The following is a 9,989-nucleotide window of genomic DNA, read 5'->3' as shown; positions in this document are numbered from 1 at the left end:
TGCAAATCTTTAGTAAACTAGATGTGTAGTGTGACATCTGTTGGATATCTAGGAAATGAGTTTTAAAGTTCATAATCCCCAACTCCACTCTACTCCTTCTCGAGAATGCCTAAAATATTGGGCATAAAAGAAATATAAATGATGAGTTATTTATTAAATATCTTCTTTGTAATTTTTAGCATCTCTCAACGAAGCAAAGTACATAACTATAATAATCAAGGGGGCTTCAATTAACATTGTGAAATTATGGCCCTGTGATAATGGGTTCACGATTTAAGTTGTGCCATATGGTCATATACAGCTATAAGATCTGAAGCTAATATTATAAAAAAAATAAGAAAATTCGGGTTGACATGCTGTTTCGCTACAGTTCATAACATACTTAAAAACTCACAAATAACAGTACAATTATTTCAGTGTTTAAAACATTTGATCAATTTTGGCTTATTCTATGAAACTAGAATGATAATCTTGACTAGATTTTGTGTTTATTTGTACCATCTCTAGAAAGAGAGAAACATAACTTGTGAAGTACATTCCCCCCTTCAACCTCACTTCATGGGTCATATATGTAGTTCGAAAAAAACCTGTAAATAGTTCATAACATCATACACAAGTCTGATATTTTCCTCATTTGATCTTGATTTAATCAGATTTGGCATCTCTTTCAAATTAAAAGCGATTAAAGTTATTCAAAACGCTGAGGTTTCTTCTAATTTCAAAATTGTTAAAGGTCAATAAAGTTTGCTTTGTAAACTGGATTTATTGGATTCAAACACTATTAAAAGAGAGTGAAATAAGTTCATCCTCATGGTTAACTAAACCCTTAATAAAAGTGTTTTTAAACTTTTGATTTTTATTATTTTCCAACATGTTATTAAATCTTGATTCAAATGTTTTAGTCATTCAAAAACATTTCCACTTAAGAAGCACAAAAGTCCCCCAAGGTAAGACTAAGAATCTTTTATTTCGTCTTTTTATTGAATCTTATTTCATAATTCTTCATTTTTATTTCATCCGAAGTATCGTGGAATCGTTTTTTATTAATCGAGATTAATGTTCGAGGGTAGCCACAGTTTTCCTGATTCTTAGCGACGTAATTTCCTTGGTAGAAAATTAAATAAATATTAAACAAATGATTGTATGTACGTTTGTGGAAATTTCACAGTATCTCTTAGACTTAAATTTTAACATTTATTGTTAGTTGATGAGTTTTAGCCCGATACAGAGTTCACTTTTTTCATTCTAAAAATATGTATTTTTTTCATGATTACAATTAGTTTTCTTTTTCCAATGTATTGAGTAGGTTGTCATATTTATAAAATCAATAGATACAAAACTGCTGTAAACCGTGCTATAAATGGCTACAGATAGGGTATATAGTTTTTTGGAGCAGGTCTCATATCTTAGAAGCGATTAGTTTTTACCTGTGACCTGAGAGTATGTCATACCTTTGATTAAGGGTCATCTACCTTTGTCAATCTCACCTCATCACCCGGATATTGCTTTAAGAAAAGGGTACTATTTGGAAAATATTTGTCCTTCTTGGGTAATTTATATAATTAGCTATCTTGTAAAATGTTGTTTTCTTTTTTTTTCCCTTAGATATTGAAACCGGAGAATTATCTGAAGAATTATCTACAGAATTATCTGAACAAGCTCAGCCACTGATAGATGGTATATATTGACACATTTTTATTTTTAATAATGTATTTACATTGTCTGGTCAATATCCTTTTGGAGGACACTACACGTGAGAACAGTTTGAATTCTCAATGATTTATTTTTGAATAGTTAAATTATAAAGCTTACAGTAGTAATTATATAATTAGCTATCTTGTAAAATGTTGTTTTTCTTTTTTTTTTCCTTAGGTATTGAAACCGGAGAATCATCTGAAGAATTATCTGAACAAGCTCAGCCACTGATGAATGGTATATATTGACACATTTTTTATTTTTAATAATGTATTTACATTGGCTGGTCAATATCCTTTTGGAGGACACTACACGTGAGAACAGTTTGAATTCTCAATGATTTATTTTTGAATTGTTAAATTATAAAGCTTACAGCAGTGTTACATATTTTAAGGAATTTTGTTCTCAGAAACAGGATCTATGATGACCAAAAAAAAATTACGTAGTTCTCAAGCCATTTTTATATGAGATGGTTGCAGAAGCCGTTTTTTTTTAGTTAACCGGAGTCACCTGAATGCATGATTTAATTAAAAATTGATTTTAGGGTTTTTTTATTCGCTGGGCTGTATAGGTTTCAATTGGAAAAGAGCTACATATATAAAGTGAAATTAATAACCAAAAAACCCGAATTTAATGATTAGAAGACATGATTTTTTCTCTACAAGCAGAAGTTGAATTTCATAGCAAAAAAAAAACAACATATGTTAGTATTGGAAATAATAATCAAACAATTGTAACACATTTATTAGGTAAAAAAAAATTGATAAAATGTATATTTTTTTCAATATTTTACGTCTTAAGTAACATCACTTTACTTTCTCGTTTTGATTATTGGACCCGGATAGTTTGATTTCAGTTTGCATGTGATAACAATAAACATATATAAGGGAAATATGTAGCATTTCTTATTTGATCAGTCATTTTTGCGATTTAAAAAGTATCTTAATAAATAATACATGATATAATTTCTCTACATTCAATTTTTTTGCGATTTGAAGAGGGCGAAAGTTAGATAATCGCGAAAATTACAAGATATACGGTATGATGGCTTAGTTCACGGAGGACAATTTTTTATACACATTAAATTATTAAATCAAATTTAAATGACTCGCTTGAGGGGGTTAACTTTCCTAGGCAGTGTTAGTAGCCTTGAGAGACAGCATTTTACTGTTTGGTTTTACATCTCTCCAAGAATCTTTTTTTCCGCTTATTTAATTTATATGAATGAGTAGAGATATGTTAACAATCGTAAATCAGCACATTATATAAAGAGATAAGCAAATCTTTCTTACATGGTAAAATTTAACCATAACTGCTTTGAAGTCAAATGTGCAGCCTGTAGTGTTCATACTTTTAATATAATTTGATTAAGTACTGATCAGTCACCAAATTATATAAGCAAAGTCAGCGTAAAAACAAGCGTAAAACGTAAAAAGAAGTACTAAAAACAAACAACACTCGTTATCTATTGTTTCGGATCAAAAGATACACAGTTATAAGATTAGGATATAAAAAAAGTACTTAAAATAACCAACAATACAAACAACTAGATCGTTCTCGTTGCGAGCAATGAGTGGGTCTTCCGTCCGATTTTTGAATAGATATGATCACTTTTAACACGAAATTGTTAATCTACGCAAAAAATTAGGAAAAAAAAATTTCGGCACTCGGGGCCATGTCCACAACTCCATTGACTGAGCTACTCGGACTCTCGCTTCAGGACTTTAATGCTTAATTTCTCGAGAATGCGTTGATCGGTTTTAAAACAAATTACATATTCGGAATCAGTAAACGGGTCACTATTAACTGTTAAAATATAAAAAAGAAACATTAAAAAATAAAAAAGTCGAAAAAATAAATTTTGGAAATTTTTCTTCCTATGACGACAGGAAGTGTTGGCAGACATTTTCTTGAGTGTGTTGCACCAGAAAAACGGTAGATCTATCCTCTCTGAAAATTTCAGCCCTATATTGTTATTGTTTTCCACATTTCTAATATTCTTTCAAGCTTGCTTCTAAAGTAAAGTATAGATGGTAAGAGATAGTTTCGTACTATAGACCCGGTCAAATTTCTTAAAAATTGAGATATACGATATCTTATATAATATTTGATGAATAAAAAAAATATGATAAATATGAAATGCATTTTCTGTTTTCAAGAGTGATAATTAAGAAATGGGGTGCGCAACACGCATTGTCAATGAAGCATACACACCTAGCTGTGTTTACCCGAAACGTGTGTGAATAAATAGAAATACGTCTCGTAAAGGGGTATTTGCTTTGAGAACATGATTTATGCAAATAAAGAGCTGAAAAGGGTGCTACTGCGTGCACTATAGATACGCTGCGTGTACGTCTCGGCATGAGCTGCTAATTTTGTATGCTAAAAGCGAACTTCATTACGATGTAAACAATTCATATGCACAATCCCCGTGTGTGCGATTGACACACAGAGCACTTTAATGCATGTAGAAAATGTAAACCAAAATATTTAGCGATGCCCGGGAAAACGGGAAATAGATAGAAAATGTAAATTAATTTTAAATGCAAATGGAAATACGTAAAACAAAAATAATTTCAATTGTCAGAATTTCATTAATTACATGTACAACCAGACGGAGATTTTTGAGTGGGGGGAGGGGGGAGGGGACAACCCTCGAACATACGATTGTACAATCAGAATTTATACATTACGGACGGTGATTAGAGCATGTACTGCCGTTTAGACTTGATATTTTTTGTAGGAGAGAATTCTATTAAATTTATTGTTGACTGACAGTTGGATTATGGTGTAAGAAAGAGTACCTCAACGTTTCATTTACTTTCATATTATAAGTTGCGAGTAAGAATTATTTTCTAGAGGTCATGGCTAAAACGTTAATTGAAATTTAAAAGAGCGGAATTATTCTTAACACTGTAAAAATTGTTACAAGACTGAGGCCGTTGACATGATCTCTATTGAGAATAACATGATGAATTTAAGGCCGTCAATTGTCAAAGATGAAGGTCAATATAAGGGCTTTTTGTTAAATTATCTCTAGTGTTTCAGCATAATCGGAAAAAGATTACAAATCAAATTTTAATGAAATCGGGATTTACATATAAGTACCAACTCTATCTGTGAAAATAATGTTTAGAGCCCTTTAGGCCCCTAATTTAAAGGGTCAACCCCTTTCTTTGGATTGAAATGATTACTCATTTAATTTGAAATTTATTTTGTTTTTCAAGTGTTTAGAATTTCTGTTCATGATCAGCTCTTGAGATATATGGAGAAGAACGTTTAAGGGTCTAGCTTTTCGTGTACTTATTGGGGCTGTATATTGAAGATTGATAGGAAGAATATTGTTAAGAGCAGAATTCTGAGCATTTTTTGCTCAATATTGCTTTTTAAAATATTTCTCCGTTTAGAGATATGATAGAGCTGGTAATTGGACGTCTAGCCCCTTTCAATCCCGAATTACGTAAGATTTGAGAAAATGTTTAAATGTCTAGGCGTATAACTTTAAAACGAACAGTTTTCCTTCTTTAATGTATAACAAAATATTCTTAGATAAAGAGCTATCAATAAAAGACTTAAGACCCCTCTGAACCCTTCAATTTAAGGGCCAGCCCCTTTTTCTTGACGGCAAATGTATAAACTTTTTTTGTTCTACATGTCTTAAGAAAATAATTCAGAGTAAAAAAATAATGACAGAAAACTACAAAAAATCACGGCGCTTTGTTCATCTCATTTTTCGATCCCTGCCGAGCTTCGGCACTTTATGCGCCAGACAGAATCGGATGCCTAATGGCACATCTACAATATTCTCCTTTAAATCCATTCATTACTTTCCAAATGAAAGCTGAATACTATGATACTAGTAAATAACAACACATTGTGTGGAATTAGCAACGACACGCTGCAGCTATTTAATATTTGGCATATTAAATGTACAGACACATAATTATGGCATAAAGTTGGATCACATGATTTATCTATTTAATAAAACAATAATTCTGAAAATTTAAACTTTCCGCTGTACGTGTCGTCCTAAACTGGTATTTAACACCTGAGCAATTCTTTATATAGCATTGCTAATAAACCGGTTCTTAAGAACCAGGTGACACAAACAGGTATTCGAATGAAAACCTTATATATCCGGATAATTAATTCATTATTATACCAAGTAGAAATTGATTTCTGTCTAATTCGTCCCTCAAACAAAAGACATCATATTTCTGACAATCATCCCTGAAAATTTCAACTTAATACCTTCAATGGTTTAGGACGAGAAGCGTGGACAAACCGACCCTCTGAAAATCACTAAAACGTCAAAATCTAAAAACCGGAAGTGACGTCATCAATTTAAAAAAAAGATATAAAGTTCGGATGAGTAGCTATCAGATCTGAAAGTTTCATAAAAATCGGCCGAGCCGTTTTCGAGAAATCGCGTGCACAAAATTTGAAAGAAAAAAAAAATTGTGCGAAAATGCTCTCGAAGAATAATAGAAGGGTCTTCCGCTGGAAAACGGAAGACCTTAATAAAGTAAAATATTTTCAACTTTACGGGACAATCCGTTTCTTCTTCAGGACAACAAAATAAAAACTACTTATGAAAGGTAAAAAAATCTACAAAACCAGCACTTAACTAAAATTTAAACAATATATAAAACACCGGATTAGAACGTGGCAACTACATCTTTGTATAAAAGATCATATGCCCGAGAAAGAAAAATCACGTGCGACGCAACGGAAGGTCTGTGTAGGAGTGCTGAAAGATAATGCTAACGAATATATAAAATAAATAAATCAACAGCAACGACATGGCCTATGAATTTTTCTTTTTTAGATATAAAATTCATAAAAAATCTTATGAAATTATATATATACTTTAATCAAAAGTGTACCTATGCCTTCTCTTTACAATAAGTTATTGTTTTTGGCGAGTAGCAATTTCGGAAACACTATTCTTATCGATAATACATGTACATGTACATTTTGTTAAATGCTGTAAACATTTTAATTTTAAATGATTCAAACATCTAATGTACATGAAGCAATGCTCCAAAACCTAGAGAAGTAGATAATAGCTTACCTAAAGATCTTATATATATATATATATATATATATATATATATATAAATGACCAAATAATTAACGTGAATAATAGCTTGTACATGGAACCAAAAAGATGATGGTGGTGATATTGCCAATCATATTGTGATCAATAACAAAAACCATATGGTGTTGGTTATTGATCACAACCCAGACTGGACGGATGTGGAGAGAAAAAGTTAAGAAAAGTTTTGGATGCATAGACTGAAGTCATTCCGCCCTGAAGGCATGAACAAATTAAAGGGGCTTAGACACTATTTGAGATCAAAAATTTTATTTTTATTTTTCATGTATAAAATAGTTTTTTGGTGCATTTTAAATGATTGACCAAAATATTAAATGTTAACGTCAAGTTAGAAGCGAGATACAGAGGTAAGAATTGATAGTTATGTAAACAAAGCTCGAGTCTTATAGTTGTTTACAAAAATTGGTATGTAGAGAATTACCATTTCTTAGACAAAATGAAATGTAAAAACAATTTAAACAAATTCAATATCTTCTTAAGTACTATCATCAACAAAAGAAAGTTACATTTGATCGAAATTTACTCCATTACAACGAATATGTAAAAATGACAATATTCGAGCTTTGTTTACAAAACAAAGAATTTTTAACTCTGTATCTTGCTAATAACTTGATATTTGAGTTTCAAATTTTGACATAGCATTATAAACTTCTACATTTATCAGTATAAACATTGAAAATGGAAAAAATAAAATTTTAGAATTTTAAGTCAAATCGTGTCCCTTTAAGTGACTTCACAAAAATGAACACCAACTAAAGCATCTTGATTTTTTTCTTGGCAATATCACCATCATCATCTTTTTGGTTCCATGTACAAGCTATCATTCAAGTTAGTTATTCATCTTATTAGCTCGTTCCTTCATCGGGTTAATCTGTACGGGTTATTTTAGGGTTTTTTTAATTTGTAAATTTCAATTGTTTTTTTCTATCCCTTTTGTTGTATTTATTTAACTCCTATTAGTTTTTACATTTTTGTGTATATTTATTTGGTCATTTACAGAGCCTGTTTCCCTACAAACCTTCATTACGAATTATCTTACTAGTACAACTTAATTAACAGCAGCCCCCAATTAGCAAATTAATGTGTTCGCGTTATCTTTCAGCACTACTACACATACCGTCCGCTGCGTCGGGGAGGATTTTTCTGTCTCTTGCTTATGACCTTTAAAACAATCAAAGTACTGAGGGACTGAGGAGAGTTGATTTTTTCGATTATCATTTATTTTAAAATCGACTTATCTTGCATGGCAATTATTTTCTATTCTGTATTTGAATTACACACTTTTTTATTATTTGAATTTTTAGACTTTTCCGACAAGAATTTCGAGAAACCCCATATGAATCATGTTGTGTAATATTTAAAGATAGGTTTCAAACTATGTATTAGTAATCGAAACAATTCTTATGGATCCAATTACTATTGATATCGAACTCAAGTCTCGTTCAACCAGACGCTCGGCTGTTTCCGTTAATCTCCGACAAGCAAGAGAGCCTCTCTGCTTGTCGTAAATTTACGGAGACAGCCGAGCGTCTGGTTGAAGGAGACTTTATTACACTCTGACGTAGGAACACATGAGACTCCAAAAAATATATAAATTGTTCGTATTATATAGAATCTGACTATTTTCAAAGTGTTTATAGATAAGTTTCCTTGAAAAACAATGCTTCAGCATACGTTACATCGAATCTTTCTATTATTTTCAAGAAGTAACTCTTGTCAGCGGCGATGATTTGTGCTTAGGTCTAAACACTGTTTCACTTTCGGTTTGCAAGAGTAACTGCATAGGAGAGTTGATTAAAATCAACTCCCAAAAATGTAGTTGCCACGTTCCGATCCGGTGCACGTGTTTTGTATATAATTTAGTTTTTAGTTTAGTGCCAGTTTTGTATATGTTTTTCCTTCATATGTAGTTTTTATTTCGTTGTCCTGAAAAAGGGACGGGTTGTCCCGAAAATTTGACAATATTTCACTTTATTGTTCGTGTCGTTGGTTAATTTTAGTGCATATATATATATATATATATATATATATACATATATATATATATATATATATATATATATATATATATATATATATATATATATATATGTTTTCCCTTGGAATGCAATGTCACACTTTCATTGGTTTAAACGTAGCACGTGATTGCATTCAATATCTCTATATTTGGTCGGTGGGAAATAACATTAGGCAACATGGCCGTCATTGGCCGACGCTTCGCTTACTTTTTTCGACATTTCATAGTATTCAATACATAAACCGCATGCCGTAAGTTCTTAAAGTATTTGGAGTAGTTGTCCTTTGAAATTCTTTAAAATAAGAGTAGTTGCCCTTAGAATATTGACGTCACATTGTTTTGTCTGGAGTAGAACAAAATGGCAGCGTCGAAATTTGCTCAAATCTCTGCAGAGAAAACATTTAACATTGAACAACAGAACATTGTAAATGAACATGGATGAAGCATAGATTTTTAGAGTATTTGAAAGATGAGATTGAAATTTTTGAAGATTTTGAATGAGTTAAATTGGACGAGATGTTAGGCATCTTGTACATGGCTTTGCGTAGGTCATCGCTATTTGTGAATAAATATGTCGCTTGATAGTCCTCAGGAAAACAAAACACTTATTAGGTTAGTTACAGACTCACTACGGAAATATATTGGGTTGATCAATCTCATAGATGGCGTGGCGAAGCCGAAGTCAGTAACTATCCTAATAAGTAATTATATATATATATATATATATATATATATATATATATATATATATATATATATATATATATATATATATATATATATAACACTGTGCCGGATAATTATGCCAGTGCCAAGGTGGCATTTTTGCACCCGCTTAAGATGCAGTTTCGGAAAAATCCATGTATACAAAATGACCATTGTGTAGAGAGTATATAACCACTTTTGTTTTTAGTGTGTTTCACCTGACAGGTGAGATATTTACCTTTATAAATTAATATCCCATTGGAAAATGATAATTCCCATAGGAGAATTGACTCTCCTACAGGAAATATTGACAATCCTATAGGATTTTTTAAAAGTCCTGTAAGAATTATATTTCCTATAGGAGAATGGTAATTCCTGTAGGAAGTTGATACAGACATATAGTTTTCCTATAGGATATTAAGTTTTCCTATCGGATTTTATCAAATCCTATCG

The sequence above is a fragment of the Magallana gigas genome, chromosome 3, assembly GCF_963853765.1.
Source record: "Magallana gigas chromosome 3, xbMagGiga1.1, whole genome shotgun sequence".
Classification (NCBI taxonomy): domain Eukaryota; kingdom Metazoa; phylum Mollusca; class Bivalvia; order Ostreida; family Ostreidae; genus Magallana; species Magallana gigas.
This window is presented reverse-complemented; position numbering follows the sequence as displayed.